Below are 16,203 nucleotides of genomic sequence, written 5' to 3' on the forward strand. Positions count from 1 at the left end.
GGATGCTTTCAACGAGAAAGTCGTCGATAGGGCTCTACGCCTTTTTGATCTGGCCATCGATGGTACGATTGACCAGCTCCGCGAGGGTAGCCACCTACCAATCACTCTGATAAGCAATGTCATCAACCGGGACAAGCTCACTACCGCGCTGCCCGACGATGTCCTGGACTATCTTGAGTAAGGTCGAGCGTTCTTGTAAAATGTAAAACATTTGAAGTCTTAATGAATGCTCGTCCATTCGGACGAGTTTTATCTCCTTGAATGTTTCTTCGACTCCACTTTTTCTCTGAGTATTGCATGAACGCGTGGCCTTATGACTCTAATTGTCTGTAGTGAGTCCATTTAGTCGACCGATCCCTTTTTGTGGACTTCCGATCAGTCCCGGGGATGTCTTGAAGGATAGTGTCGAACAACCAGTCTATTAAAAAGACTTCAAAACTTTTTACAGACTACTCGACTTAGACTGGGGGAGATAGGAGAGCCAAGACCAGTGAAGAGCGTAGACTCGGGTTTAAGGTCACCGCTCAACCATCTATATGATCTCGGATTTAAGGTCATCGCTCGACCATTGATGTGATCTCAGATTTTAGGTCGTTGCTAGATCGTTGTTGAAGAATGGCGAAGACTCAAGTTTAAGGTCGCCGCTTGACCGTTAATGGAGACAAGGATTTAAGGTCGCCGCTCGACCATTGACGGAGACACACATTTAAGGTCACCACTCGACTGTTGATGGAGACAAGGGTTTAAGGTCGTCGATCCACTGTTGATGAAGACAAGGGTTTAAGGTCGTCGCTTGACCATCGATGGTAAGGTCGCTGCTCGACCGTTGATGATGACTCGCGTTTAAGGTCACCGCTCGATCGTTGATGTAAACTCAATGTAGACCAGGGTTTAAGGTCGCCGCTCAACCGTTGACATGATCTCGGGTTTATGGTCGTCGCTCGACCATTGATGTAGACAAGCATTTAAGGTCGTCGCTCGACCGTTCATGTAAACTCAAGTTTAAGGTTGCCGCTCGACAGCTGGTGGAGGCAAGGGTTTAATGTCGTCGCTTGACCGTTGAGGAAGATACGCTTCAAGAAGCCTTCGCTTTTTATTCAAATTTTACCCTGCGTTCGGGAGACATACAAAAAATATAAGTACAGTATTCACTTGCGCACCTCTCATCCAGCCCTAGAGGGTTGAAGATGATTCGCACTCCATAGCCTCTCGAGCTACCTTCCCTCTTCATCCTCCAAATAGTAAGCCCCCGAACGAAGCTTCTGCACGACCTTGAAAGGCCCTGCCCATGGGGCCTCGAGCTTGGTGACGTTGCCGACTGGTTTCACTTTCTTCCAGACGAGATCGTCGACCTGGAAGGACCTCGAGATCACTCTCCGGTTGTAGTTCTGTTTCATCCATTGTCGGTACGCCGTTAGCCGAACTACTGCTTTTGCCCGTGTTTCATCCACCAAGTCAAGTTTGTTAGAGTGTATACTAAAAGCCTAGCCTTTGTAAACATTTATTTTGAAATAAAGAATCACATCAGTCAAAAATGTACATTTATATGCTAAGTGTAGTTGTTCAATTAATTTATATTGTAGATAACATGGTGTGTGGTGTCACACACAGAAGATCATGTTATCGGTTCTTTATAAATTATAAATAGTAGCTCACGACTAAGATTGATAGGAACAAACCATTGGAATAGTCGTAGTGTAATTAGGTATTAGTTTATCTTGACTGATAAATTACACTAGTACACTCTGAGTGTATTGAGCAGGACCATTTAAGGTAAGTTCTTTTTATACTGACTTAACAAAAGAACAAAATCTTAGTTATTATATAAGTGTGTGCTCTTAATCCTAATATAATAACAAGCACATATATTTAGTATTTATTTCTTTGACTTATCAAAGGGTGAGATTTAGCTAGATAAATCAATATGTCTGATAAGTTGGGAAATGATATTACTTATAGTGTGTGTTGTTGATTATAGAAGGAAACTATGTCCTAGTAATCTAGATTGATAATGTCCCCAAGAGGAGCTCATAAGGATTGTCATGTTAAAGCCTGCAGGTGGACTTAGTCCGACATGACAATAAGGTTGAGTGGTACTACTCTTGGACTAAGATATTAATTAAAATGAGTTGTCAGTAACTCAATTAATTAGTGGGCATCCGACATCTTAAACACAGGGAGATTAACACACTCATGATAAGAAGGAGCCCAAAATGTAATTTGTGATTGTTGCGGTAGTTCAATAATAATTCTTTAGTGCTATGGATTATTATTGATGAAATTAAGTTGGGTGTTCGGGGCGAACACAGGAAGCTTAATTTTATCGGGAGACCAAAATCAATTCCTCCTCTCGGTCCCTATCGTAGCCTCTTGTATATAGAGAATTATACCCATCACATACCCACTTCTTACCCACCCTTAGGCGGTCGGCCAAGCAAGCTTGGAGCCCAAGCTTGGGCTCACCAAAGCCAAGGGATTGAGCCAAGAATAGTGGTCGGCCCTAGCTTGGAGCCCAAGCTAGGTGTGGTCGGCCATATGTAAAATAAAAGGGATTTTATTTAAAATCTTTCCTTATGTGGAAGCCATGGTTTTAAAAGAGAATTTAAATTCAAATCTTTCCTTTTATAGCTTTCTACAAAAAATTAAGAGAAAGGTTTTATATTTTTCCTTATTTGTAGTTAAAAGGAAGATTTTAATTTTTGATAAAACTTTCCTTTTATGAAACCATCCTCATGATTTTAAAAGAGAGTTTTAAAATTAAATCTTTTTTATTATAGTTTCTACAAAAGATTAAGAAAATATTTGATATCTTTCCTTATTTATAAATTGAGAGGAAGATTTTAATTTTAAAGATAACTTTCCTTTTTAGAAATCATCCACATGTTTAAATAGAGAGATTTTAATTTATAAAATTTCCTTTTATATCCAACCATGAAGGAAAAATTAATAGAAAAATTTTTATTTTAAAAATTTCTAGAAACAAATAAGGAAGTTTTAATTTTTTGTTTAAACTTGCCTTATTTGGAGCTTGTGATGTGGTCGGCCATGATAAGGGTTAAAAGGAAAGTTTAATTAAATTTTCCTTATTAACCAATGGCAAGGAGAATAAGGGAATTTTAATTATAATTAAATTTCCTTATTTGCCAAGACCAAGGAATATAAAAGAGGGGGTAGAGGTGCCTCACCTTACAACCTATCCTTTATAGTTTCTCCCTTTTTCCTTGGTGGTGGCCGGCCCTTGCTCCTTTGCTTCTCCTCTTCTCTTCTTCTTTGGTGGTCGGCGGCATCATCCCTTAGAGTTTGGTGGTGGTGGCCGGATCTTGCTTGGAGGAGAAAGAGAGAAAGGAGGCTTTATTTCTAACATCCCTTGGAGCTTGGTGGTGGTGGTCGAAACTCATCATCTCAAGGAGAGGTGCTTGGCCGAAACTTGCACGAAGCAAGAAAAAGGGTTTGGGTGGTTCTCATCTCGGTAGATCATTGCCCACACAACACCTGAGATAAGAAGAGGAATATGGTAGAAGATCAAGAGATTGTTGCTTACAAAGAAAGGTATAACTAGTAATTATCTTCCGCATCATACTAGTTTTCTTTGTATGAATTCCAAACACAAGAGGCATATAATTCTAGGTTTCAAATTTGTGATTCGAGTTTATGTTTTTTTTTGTTTTTCGAATTTGTGATTCGATTATTCTTTTTGGTTAAACCTAGGGTTATTTAAGGAAATTAAATATTAGATTTCATTGAAAGGTTTTGTCTAGGAAGTGGTGGTTGCTCTCATATCCAAGAAGGTCTAGTGTCTCGCCATGTTTAACCTGGAAGATGATTTTTGAAATTAATATTTAATTAAATTTATAACATGGGTGGAATTGGATCAATAATGTTAAGCATCGTTTGCGATTCAAGTCTAAACCACTAAGAATAGATAAGTTAAATTTGGAATCAATAATGTTAAGTTCTGTTTGCGATTCCGAATTTAATTTCTAAAGAACACAATAGGTTGTTAGGAAAGGTTTGACACTTGTACAAAAATTCCAACAAAGTTCCACTCCGACCCGATCAACCAACAGAGTTCCATCAGTCTCCGTTCGACATTCCCATCGTCGTAGAGCTGCACCCGATCAAATTCCAGTTCGACCTCCATGGGGACAACTGCTTCGCCGCCGTACACCAAATGAAATGGGGTTACGTCAGTCGCCTCCTTTGGACTCGTGCGGAGAGCCCACTGTTAGAGTGTATACTAAAAGCCTAGCTTTTGTAAACATATATTTTTGAAATAAAAGGATCACATTGGTCAAATGTCTACATTTATTTGTTAAGTGTAGTTGTTCAATTAATTTATATTGTAGATAACATGGTGTGTGGTGTCACACACAGAAGATCGTGTTATCAGTTCTTTATAAATTATAAATAGTTGCTCACGACTAAGATGGAAAGGAGCAAACCATTGGAATAGTCGTAGTGTAATTAGGTATTAGTTTATCTTGACTAATAAATTACACTAATACACTCTAAGTGTATTGAGTAGGACCATTTAAGGTAAGTTCTTTTTATACTGACTTAATAAAAGAACAAGATCTTAGTTATTATGGAAGTGTGTGCTCTTAATCCTAATATAATAACAAGCACATATATGTAGTATTTATTTCTTTGACTTATCAAAGGGTGAGATTTAGCTCGATAAATCAATAGGCCCGATAAGTTGGGAAATGATATTACTTATAGTGTGTGTTGTTGATTATAGAAGGAAACTGTGTCCTAGTCATCTAGGTTGAGAATGTCCCTAAGAGGAGCTCATAAGAATTGTCATGTTAAACCCTGCAGGTGGACTTAGTCCGACATGACAATGAGGTTGAGTGGTACTACTCTTGGACTAAGACATTAATTAAAATGAGTTGTCAGTAACTCAATTAATTAGTGGACATTTGATATCTTAAACATAGGGAGACTAACACACTCATGATAAGAAGGAGTCCATAATGTAATTTGGGATTGGTGCGGTAGTGCAATAATAACTCTCTAGTGGAATGAGTTATTGTTGATGAACTTGAGTTATGTGTTCGGGGCGAACACAGGATACTCAAGCTCGTCGGGAGGCCAAAACTAATTTCTCCTCTAGGTCCCTGTCATAGCCTCATTAATGCCTCAAGTCCACTCATGAAAAGCCCTTCTTGGTGTCCAAGAGGGGTCGGCCCATGGCTTGGTGACCAAGCCATAGGGGTCGGCCAAATTCCTTCTCAAAGGGGTCAGCCCTTTGCATGGTGTCCAAGCAAAGAGGGGTCGGCCACAATAATTCATAATAGGAGGGGTGTTTTGAATTTTTAAAATCTTATCTTTGTAGATATCTACAAGTTTTAAAAGAAAGATTTTAAAATTTAAAACTTTCCTAACTTTCCTTATTTGAATTAGGCCACATGATTTAAAAGAGAGTTTTAAAAGTTTTTAAACTTTCCTTATTTAACCATCCTCATGGTTTTTTAAAAGAGAGTTTTAAATTTAAAATTTTTCTTTTTTGTAACCATGTTAAAAAAGGAAATTTTAGAAGAGAAGTTTTAAATTCTAAAACTTGGTTTTAATTTTTAAAATTTTCCTTTTTTAACATCCACTTTAGGAAATTAAAAGAGAGCTTGTAAAATTTTTATAAGAGCTTTCCTTCTTTGCTTATAAAATTTTTACAAGAATTATTTTCTTCCTTTTAAGGAATCGGCCACTCTTGCTTGGTGACCAAGCAAGGGGTTGGCCAATCAATAATTGATTCAATCAATGATTGAATCAATTAAAAGAAAAGAAAAGGAAAAATAAAAGGGGAAAAGGAAAAACAAAAGGAAGATTTTAATTTTTGTAAAAGTCTTTCCTTATTTGCCTTGGGCAAGTAATATAAAAGAAGGGGAGGAGAGGCCTCATGAGAAATCAATAATTATTCTCTTGTTGGAGCTCTCTATTGTGGCCAGCCCTCTCTCCCTTCCCTTTCCCCTTGCTCTCTTTGGTTCATTGGTGGTGGTGGTGGTCGGATTTTAGAAAAGGAGGAAGAAGGCTTTGGGTGGTGTTCATCTTGAAGGATCGTCGCCCACACGACGTCCAAGGCGAGGCAAGAAATACGACAGAAGATCTCAAGGTTATTAGCATACAAAGAAAAGGTATAACTAGTTATTGTTTTCCGCATCATGCTAGTTATTTTTCTTTGTATGAATTCCAAACGCGAGAGACATTAGATTCTAGTTTTTCAAATTTGTTATTCGAGTTTGTGTTTTTTTTTATTTTTCAAATTTGTGATTCGATTGTTCCTTTTGGTTAAACCTAGAGTTATATAAGGAAATTAAATATTAGCTTTCCTTAAAAGGCTTTGTCTAGGCGGTGGTGGATGCTCCCATACCCAAGAAGGTCATGTGCCTCGCCATGCAGTCCTAGAAGCCAATTTTGGAAATTAATATTTAATTGAATTTATAACATAGGTTGATTTTGATCAATATTGTTAAGTTTCGCTTGCGAACCAAATCTAAACCATTAAGAACAGATAAATTAAATTTGGAATCAATAATGTTAAGTTCCGTTTGCGATTCCTAATTTAACTTCTAAAGAACACAATAGGATGTTTAGGAAACGTTCGACACTTGTACAAAATTTTTATACAGTGGAACCGGTACGATCTTCCTATGACCAACCAACAATTGGTATCAGAGCTAGGGTTTGCCTCTGTGTGTTTGGTTTTTAAATAGATTATGCACATGTCATACATAATTTAGGCAGGATAATAGTAGGATGTGCTAACTTTATGGTTGCAAGCTCCAACTATTATGGCATATAGATATTGTGTGTGATTGGACCCTTGGACATGTTAAGGGCATTATTTTTGTGTGTGCATGATTGTATGTGACTAATACAGCAGGAGTTGTATTAGCCCTAGGATTTTAGAATTTTATTTTCGATCTAGATTACATGTACATTTCTTCGTGAAATATAGGATCGATATATGTAAAATTCTATTTTTGTCATGGATCGTATCTTTACGAGGCGTGGTGCTATTGGAGAACCAGAGGCGCAGCGGAATAAGAAGTAAGATAGATGCGACAACTGGATCCGATGGCGGTGGCTAAAGATGGCAGCAGCTAGGATTGGAGCACACGGAGGACAGTGATGGAAAAGGTCATAATAGTTGAAAAATTAATTTCCAAATTTATTGCTTTTATTTACTGCGATGTGTGTGTGTGCATGTAATGTATGTTTGCATAAGTTAAAATTCCTCACCTTAAATAACTAAGTGGGAGAGGGATTTTTAAATAAATTCCACGGTCTCCATTACTAATTTGTAAGTGATGCAAACAAACTTACGCGTTGGCTCTAAGTGCTTTCTTCCATATCGGATGAGTTTGTTTGTGGATCATTAGATCAAACTTCCATTTTGAATGACTATAGGAAATTAATCAAGAGCGTGTGATCTTCCCTATCGGAAGGGGCACAATCTTATTAATGAACTAAGTGTCAAGTAATGGTAAACACTTAGGCAGGTCTAATAGTATCCTCCCCATCGGAGTCATTACTATTATTTGTATGATCGAAGGAAAATCAACTATTAATTTTATTTGTCAAAAAGTTAGGTTGACAAGAATAAAATTAATGGGTAAAACCTCCTCTTACAAATGTTTGATTTTGTATACGTCCACACTATCGTGGCATACAAAATTCACGGTGATTTGAGGTGTTGGTTAATTTAAATAGTATTGTTTGAGAAATCAATATTATTCTAAATTTAGAGTATTGACCAAAGTCTATTTTGTGATTCTTAGGATGATTTTCAACCCACTGGTCATTATTCTGAAAGAGAATAGACTTACTGGTCCCAATTATATAGATTGGAAAATAAATCTGGATATTGTCTTAACTGCTGAAAGCTATAAGTTTGTACTGTCAAAGGTATGCCCAGATACACCTAACAGTGATTCTACCCCAGAGGAGATTGAGTATTATAAGAAATGGGTAAAAACAGATGAGATGGAGCGGTGTTACATTTTGACTTCAATGTCAAATATATTGTAACATCAGCATCAAGATTTACCAACTGCTTATGATATAATGAACAACCTCAAAGAACTCTTTGGACACCAGAGTCGGACTGCTAGGCAAGAGGCAATGAGAAAGTTAATGACAGCCACCATTACAGAGGGGACACCCGTAAGGGATCATATCCTCAAAATTATGGTTAATCTGAACGAAATACAAGTCCTTGGAGGTGAAATCGATGGGGAAACCCAGGTCGATATTATTCTCCAAATGCTACCCAGAAGTTTTGAGCAGTTCCGCCTAAACTATAACATGAACAAAAGGGAGTATAAGTTGGCGAAACTTTTGACAGAACTACAGGCAGTAGAAGGTATATTTCGTCACAGTTCTCATATTCACTATGCTGAAAATGGTTCTACTTCTAAGTCAAAAGGCAAGAAGAAGAAGAAGAAATAGGTTATTTCAGCAAAGAAGGTGAATAAACCTCTAGGAACAGGACCAAAAGCTGGAATGAAGAAGCCGAAGGACAAGTGCTTCATCTGCAAGCAGTCAAGACATTGGAAGGCGGACTGTCCTCATAGAAATCAGAACAATAAAGGTATATCTGATTCTCTAGTAGTTGAAACATGTTTAGCGGTGTTATCTACCAGCACCTGGTGTGTAGATACGGGAGCCACTGATCATGTCTACAACTCTTTACAGGGGTTCCAAGAAACCCGATGACTATTTGAAAGAGAGATAACCGTCTACATGGGCAATGCTACTAAGGTAGCAGCTGTTGTAGTGGGAGACGTCTACTTATCTTTTGATAGGAATAGAAGTTTGATTTTAAGAAATTGTCTTTATGTACCCAGTTTTAGAAAGAATTTAATTTCAATTTCTAAACTGTATTTGGATGGATATTCTGTTTCTTTCAATAACAATGTGGTTATAAAAAGAAATAGGGTTTTTATCTGTTCTGGTGCATTAGTTGGTAATTTATATACTTTAAATCCAATTTCTCCCTCAAGGCAACAAATGAAAATTAATAACACATCTTCTAACTCTAATAAGAGAAAAGAACCTTCGGAAATGAACCAAACATATCTTTGGCATCTAAGGCTTGGTTATATTAACTTAAGTAGGATTCAAAGGCTTATAGTCGATGGACTCTTGGGTTCATTAGAGTTGGAAAATTTTCCAACATGTGAATCTTGCTTGGAAGGTAAAATGACCAAGAGACCTTTTAAAGCCAAGGGGTATAGAGCCAAAGATGTGTTAGAACTGGTTCATTCTGATTTGTGTGGTCCTATGTCTATCCAGGCAAGAGGTGGTTTCGAATACTTTGTCTCTTTTATAGACTATTATTCGAGACACGGATACATTTACTTGATGCGCCGCAAGCCTGAGTGCTTTGATAAGTTCAAAGAGTACAAGGCTGATGCGGAGAAACATCTTGGTAAAAGTATCAAAACACTACGGTCTAATCGTGGTGGCGAATACCTTTTAGGAGAGTTTAGGAATTACTTATCAGAGGTAGGGATTCATTCCCAATTATCAGCACCTGGTACACCCCAATAGAATGGTGTGGCAGAACGAAGAAATATGACTCTTATGGAGATGGTTAGATCGATGATGAGTTATTCAGAATTACCAAATTCATTTTGGGGATACGCTCTGGAAATAGCAGCGCACATTCTGAACTTAGTTCCTTCTAAATCAGTACCATCTACTCCCAAAGAATTATGGAATGGGCAAAAGCCCAGTCTAAGACATATTCGGGTTTGGGGTAATCCAGCACATGTGCTAAAAGCATATGGTGATAAGTTAGAATCTCGTACAGAAGTTCGCGTGTTTGTGGGTTATCCTAGAGGAACGAAAGGTAGTTTATTTTATAGTCCTAAAGACCAAAAGGTCATTGTTAGCACCAATGCCCAGTTTTTAGAAGAAGACTATATAATGGATCACAAGTCCAGTAGCAAAATCGTTCTAGAAGAAATTAGAGAGGACACGTCTACTTTAGTACCAATAGTACAAGATGAAGTATCACAAGAAACTGTAACATGTGTCACACATGATACACAACCACAGACAGTGCCTCGTCGTAGTGGGAGGATTGTGAGGCAACCTGAGAGATTCATGTTTTTGGGAGAGTCTTCAGACTTGATCCCAGGTAAACATGAACCTAATCCCCGGACATATGACGAAGCACTCCAAGATATAGATGCAGCATCTTGGCAAAAGGCGATGAATTCCGAAATAGAATCTATGTATTCTAAAAGGTCTGGGAGCTTGTAGAACCACCAGATGGTGTAAAAGCCGTTGGATGCAAGTAGATCTACAAAAGGAAAAAAAAAAAGGACAGACGGGAAGGTAGAAACCTTCAAGGCAAGGCTTGTTGCGAAAGGATACACTCAAAAAGAGGGAATCGATTATGAGAAGACCTTTTCACCGGTAGTCATGCTTCAGTCTATCCGGATACTCTTATCCATTGCTACTCATATGGATTATGAGGTTTGGCAAATGGATATCAAGACAGCTTTCCTTAACGGAAGTCTTGAAGAAAACATCCATATAAAGCAACCAGAGGGGTTCATTGAAAAAGGCAAAGAGCATCTAGTGTGAAAGCTGAATCGGTCCATTTATGGACTGAACCAAGCTTCAAGATCTTGGAACATCCATTTTAACGAAGTAATCCAGTCATATGGATTTATTCAGTGTCCGGATGAGTCTTGTGTATACAAGAAGTGTAACGAAAACGTGGTGGTATTTCTTGTACTATATGTGGATGGCATTTTGTTAATTGACAACAATGTCAAAGTGTTATCAGACGTAAGGGTATGGTTGTCCAAACACTCCGATATGAAAGACTTAGGAGAATGTGCACACATTCTTGGGATCAAAGTCATAAGGGATCGCAAGAAAAGGATGTTGTGTCTATCTCAAGCTTCATATATAGATACAATCTTTGCTCATTTTAGCATGTAAAACTCCAAGAAAGGTTTCTTACCTTTTAGGCATGGAGTAACTTTATCTAAAGAGATGTCTCCGAAGACATCAAAGGAGATAGAGGACATGAAGGCAGTTCCTTATGCTTCGGCTATGGGAAGCCTAATGTATGCAATGCTGTGTACGAGACCTGATATCTGTTTTGCCATGGGCATGGTTAGTAGATATCAGAGTAACCCTGGACAAGGACATTGGACTGCTGTAAAGCATATATTGAAGTACCTGAGAAGGACTAGAGATTATATACTAGTTTACCAAGTAGACGATTTGCTCCCTATGGGTTACATGGATTCAGACTTCCAATCAGATAGAGACAACAGTAAGTCTACATCAGGCTATGTGTTTACTTTAGGAGGTTGAGCTATTGCATGGAGGAGTGTTAAGTAGAAATGCGTATCAGACTCAACCATGGAAGCTAAGTATGTGGCAGCCTTTGAGACAGCCAAAGAAGTTGTATGGCTCAGAAACTTTCTAATGGACTTAGATGTGATTCCTGGTTTGCCCAAAATCATCACAATTTATTGTGATAATAGCGGTGCAGCAAACTCGAAGGAACCATGAGCCCATAAGGCGAGTAAACATATAGAGCGCAAGTACCACCTGATACAAGACATCGTCAAGCGAGGAGAAGTTGTCGTTACCAAGATTGCATCAGCAGATAACCTGGCAAATCCTTTCGCTAAGGCCCTTCTGGCGAAAGCTTTTGATCGGCATGTGGAGGGGATGGGAATCAGATGTATGGCAGCAGATATGGCAGCTTAGTCTTTTAGTATAAGTGGGAGATTGTTAGAGTATATACTAAAAGTCTAGCTTTTGTAAACATTTATTTTTGAAATAAAAGAATTACATTGGTCAAATGTCTACATTTATTTGTTAAGTGTAGTTATTCAATTAATTTATATTGTAGATAACATTGTGTGTGGTGTCACACACAGAAGATCGTGTTATCAGTTCTTTATAAATTATAAACAGTTGCTCACAACTAAGATGGAAAGGAACAAACCATTGGAATAGTCATAGTGTAATTAGGTATTAGTTTATCTTGACTAATAAATTATACTAACACACTCTAAGTGTATTGAGTAAGACCATTTAAGGTAAGTTCTTTTTATACTGACTTAATAAAAGAACAAGATCTTAGTTATTATAGAAGTGTGTGCTCTTAATCCTATTATAATAACAAGAATATATATTTAGTATTTATTTCTTTGACTTATCAAAAGGTGAGATTTAGCTCGATAAATCAATAGGCCCGATAAGTTGGAAAATGATATTGCTTATAGTGTGTATTGTTGATTATAGAAAGAAACTGTGTCCTAGTCATCTAGGTTGAGAATGCCCCCAAGAGGAGCTCATAAGGATTGTCATGTTAAACCCTGCAGGTGGACTTAGTCTGACATGACAATGAGGTTGAGTGGTACTACTCTTGGACTAAGACATTAATTAAAATGAGTTGTCAGTAACTCAATTAATTAGTGGGCATTCGATATCTTAAACATAGGGAGACTAACACACTCATGATGAGAAGGAGTCCATAATGTAATTTGGGATTGGTGCGGTAGTGCAATAATAACTCTCTAGTGGAATGAGTTATTGTTGATGAACTTGAGTTATGTGTTCGGGGCGAACACGGAATACTCAAGCTCGTCGGGAGGCCAAAACCAATTCTCCTCTAGGTCCCTATTATAGCCTCATTAATGCCTCATGTCCACTGATGAAAAGCCCTTCTTGGTGTCCAAGAGGGATCGGCCCATGGCTTGGTGACCAAGCCATATGGGCTGGCCAAATTCCTTCTCAAAGGGGCCGACCCTTTACATGGTGTCCAAGCAAAGAGGGGTCGACCACAATAATTCATAATAGGAGGGGTGTTTTGAATTTTTAAAATCTTGTCTTTGTAGATATCTACAAGTTTTAAAAGAGAGATTTTAAATTTTAAAACTTTCCTTATTTGAATTAGGCCACATGGTTTAAAAGAGAGTTTTAAAAGTTTTTAAACTTTCCTTATTTAACCATCCTCATGATTTTTTAAAAGAGAGTTTTAAATTTAAAACTTTTCCTTTTTGTAACCATTTTTAAAAAGAAAATTTTAGAAGAGAATTTTTAAATTTTAAAACTTGGTTTTAATTTTTAAAACTTTCCTTTTTTAACATCCACTTTAGGAAATTAAAAGAGACCTTGTAAAATTTTTATAAGAGCTTTCCTTCTTTGCTTATAAAATTTTTACAAGAATTATTTTCTTCCTTTTAAAGGGTCGGCCACTCTTGCTTGGTGCCCAAGCAAGGGGCCGGCCAATCAATAATTGATCCAATCAATGATTGAATCAATCAAGAGAAAGGAAAAGGAAAAATAAAAGGGGAAAAAGAAAAACAAGAGGAAGATTTTAATTTTTATAAAAGTCTTTCCTTATTTATCTTGGGCAAGTAATATAAAATAAGGGGAGGAGAGGCCTCATGAGAAATCAATAATTATTCTCTTGTTGGAGCTCTCTATTGTGGTTGGCCCTCTCTCCCTTCCCTTTCCCCTTGCTCTCTTTGGTTCCTTGGTGGTGGTGGTGGCTGGATTTTAGAGAAGGAGGAAGAAGGCTTTGGGTGGTGTTCATCTTGGAGGATCGTCGCCCACACGACGTCCAAGGCGAGGCGAGAAATACGACAGAAGATCTCGAGGTTATTAGCATACAAAGAAAAGGTATAACTAGTTATTATTTTCCGCATCATGCTAGTTATTTTTCTTTGTATGAATTCCAAACGCAAGAGGCAATATATTCTAGTTTTTCGAATTTGTTATTCGAGTTTATGTTTTTTTTTATTTTTTGAATTTGTGATTCGATTGTTCCTTTTGGTTAAACCTAGAGTTATATAAGGAAATTAAATATTCGCTTTCCTTAAAAGGCTTTGTCTAGGCGGTGGTGGATGCTCCCATACCCAAGAAGGTCATGTGCCTCACCATGCAGTACTGGAAGTCAATTTTAGAAATTAATATTTAATTGAATTTATAACATAGGTTGATTTGGATCAATAGTATTAAGTTTCACTTGCGATCCAAATCTAAACCATTAAGAGCAGATAAGTTAAATTTGGAATCAATAATGTTAAGTTCCATTTACGATTCCTAATTTAACTTCTAAATAACACAATAGGTTGTTTAGGAAAGGTTCGACACTTGTACAAAATTTTTATACAGTGGAACCGGTACAATCTTCCTAGGACCAACCAACACCCACAGCACAACTAGGGAGCTCGTTGACCTAGCTGCCTCCAACATGGTCGAGCCGAGCGCGTAAGACTCTGAGGATCTCCCGATTGGCGACTTTGGCTTACCCGTTGCCCTGGGGGTGGGCCACAGAAGTGAAGGCTTGTTGGATGTCATAGCCTTTGCACCACTCTCTGAGCCTCCGACCAGTGAACTACCTTCCGTTATCAGATACGAGTTGGCATGGGATGCTGAACCAGCAAATGATATTTTGTCAAATAAATTTGATGACCATCTGCTCGGTGATTCTTGCAAGCGGCTTGGCTTCCACCTACTTAAAGAAGTAGTCAACCGTGACGAGCAGAAACTTTCGCTGACCGGTCGCCATTGGGAATGGTCCAACGATATTCATGCCCCATTGGTCGAACGGGCATGATACCATGGGCACCTTCATTCCTCGGTCGGTTGGTGCGGCAGGTTGTGATACTTCTGGCAGGACAAACAGGTGGCCACCATCCGAGCGGCATCCTCTTGGAGGGTCAGCCAAAAATATCCGGCCAGGGGTATCTTTCGGGTTAATTCTCAGCCGCCTGGATGACCTCCGCAAGAGCTTTGGTGCACCTCCTTCAGGATGTACTCAACGTCTTCCGATCCGACGCACTTGAGGAGGGGCCTATAGAAGGCTCTCTTGTAAAGCTGGTCCCCGATCAAGGTGAATCGTCCGACCCTCTTCTTCAATAAACGGGCTTCTTCCAGATCGGAAGGCGTAGTTCCCGAACGCAGAAACTCCGTCAGAGTTGTCCTCCAGTCGTTTGGGAAGGCTATTCCTTCCATTCGGTCAATATGCACCACAAGTGAGACTTGCTTGATCGGTTGACCTATGGCGATCGGCGTCAACGAACTGGCTAGTTTCGCTAACTCATCTGCCGCCTGGTTCTCTGATCGGGGGATCTTCTGTATGATGACCTTCTGGAAGTTGGCCTTCAGCTTCTCGAAAGCCTCCGCATAGAGCTTTAGTCGAGCGTTGCTTATCTCAAATATCACAGACAGCTGTTGGGTAGCAAGTTGGGAGTCTGAGTGGATGAGTGCTTTAACTGCTCCCACATGCCGAGTTGCCTGCAGGTCGGTTATCAGCGCCTCATACTCTGCTTCGTTATTAGTGGCTATGTAGTCTAGCCGAACGGACAGCTGCATCCGATCCTCCCGCGGTCAGATAAGCAATATGTCGATTTCACTGCCCTACCGAGTGGACGAGCCGTCCATATATATCTTCCATGTTACCGTCGTCTCTTTGCTCTGGACTTCTATGATGAAATCTGCCAAGGCCTGCTCCTTGATTGTCGCTCGGGGTTGATACTGAATGTCGAACTCGCTCAGCTCGGTTGTCCATTTGATTAACCTTCTCGATACTTCTAGATTGAGAAGAACTCATCCAAGGGCATTGTTAGTTAGCACGATGATTGTGTATGCTTGGAAGTATGGACGAAGCCTTCGAGCGACTAGAATCAAAGCTTACGCTAGTTTTTTGAGACCAGTGTAGCGAGATTTAGCATCCTTCAATATATGGCTCAAAAAATATACAGGCTACTGATCTTGGTCGTTCTGCCTAACCAAAGCTGATCCAACGACATGTTCATTGGATGACAGATAAATCCAGAGTGGCTCACCAACAACTGGCTTGGCTAATATAGGCAAGGAGTTTAGATATTCCTTCAGCTCTTCCAGCGCCCGGTCGCACTTTAAAGAATGACAGACTCCAATCGGATGACTTGGAGATAAATCTGAACAACGTCGTGATCCGACCAGCCAGCCTTTGAGCTGCCTTTAAGTTCTGAGGTGGAGGCATGTCTTGCAAAGCTTTGACCTTGCTCGGATTGGCTTCAATGCCCCGCTCGGTCACTATGTAGTCCAGAAAGCGGCCACTCTTCGTGCCGAACAGACACTTGCCGGGGTTCAGCTTTATCACGTAAGTCCTCAGTATTCGGTAAGTTTCGTTAATATCTGTCATTAGTCACCAGCTCGGAGGGATTT

The sequence above is a fragment of the Zingiber officinale genome, chromosome 6B (assembly GCF_018446385.1).
Source record: "Zingiber officinale cultivar Zhangliang chromosome 6B, Zo_v1.1, whole genome shotgun sequence".
Classification (NCBI taxonomy): domain Eukaryota; kingdom Viridiplantae; phylum Streptophyta; class Magnoliopsida; order Zingiberales; family Zingiberaceae; genus Zingiber; species Zingiber officinale.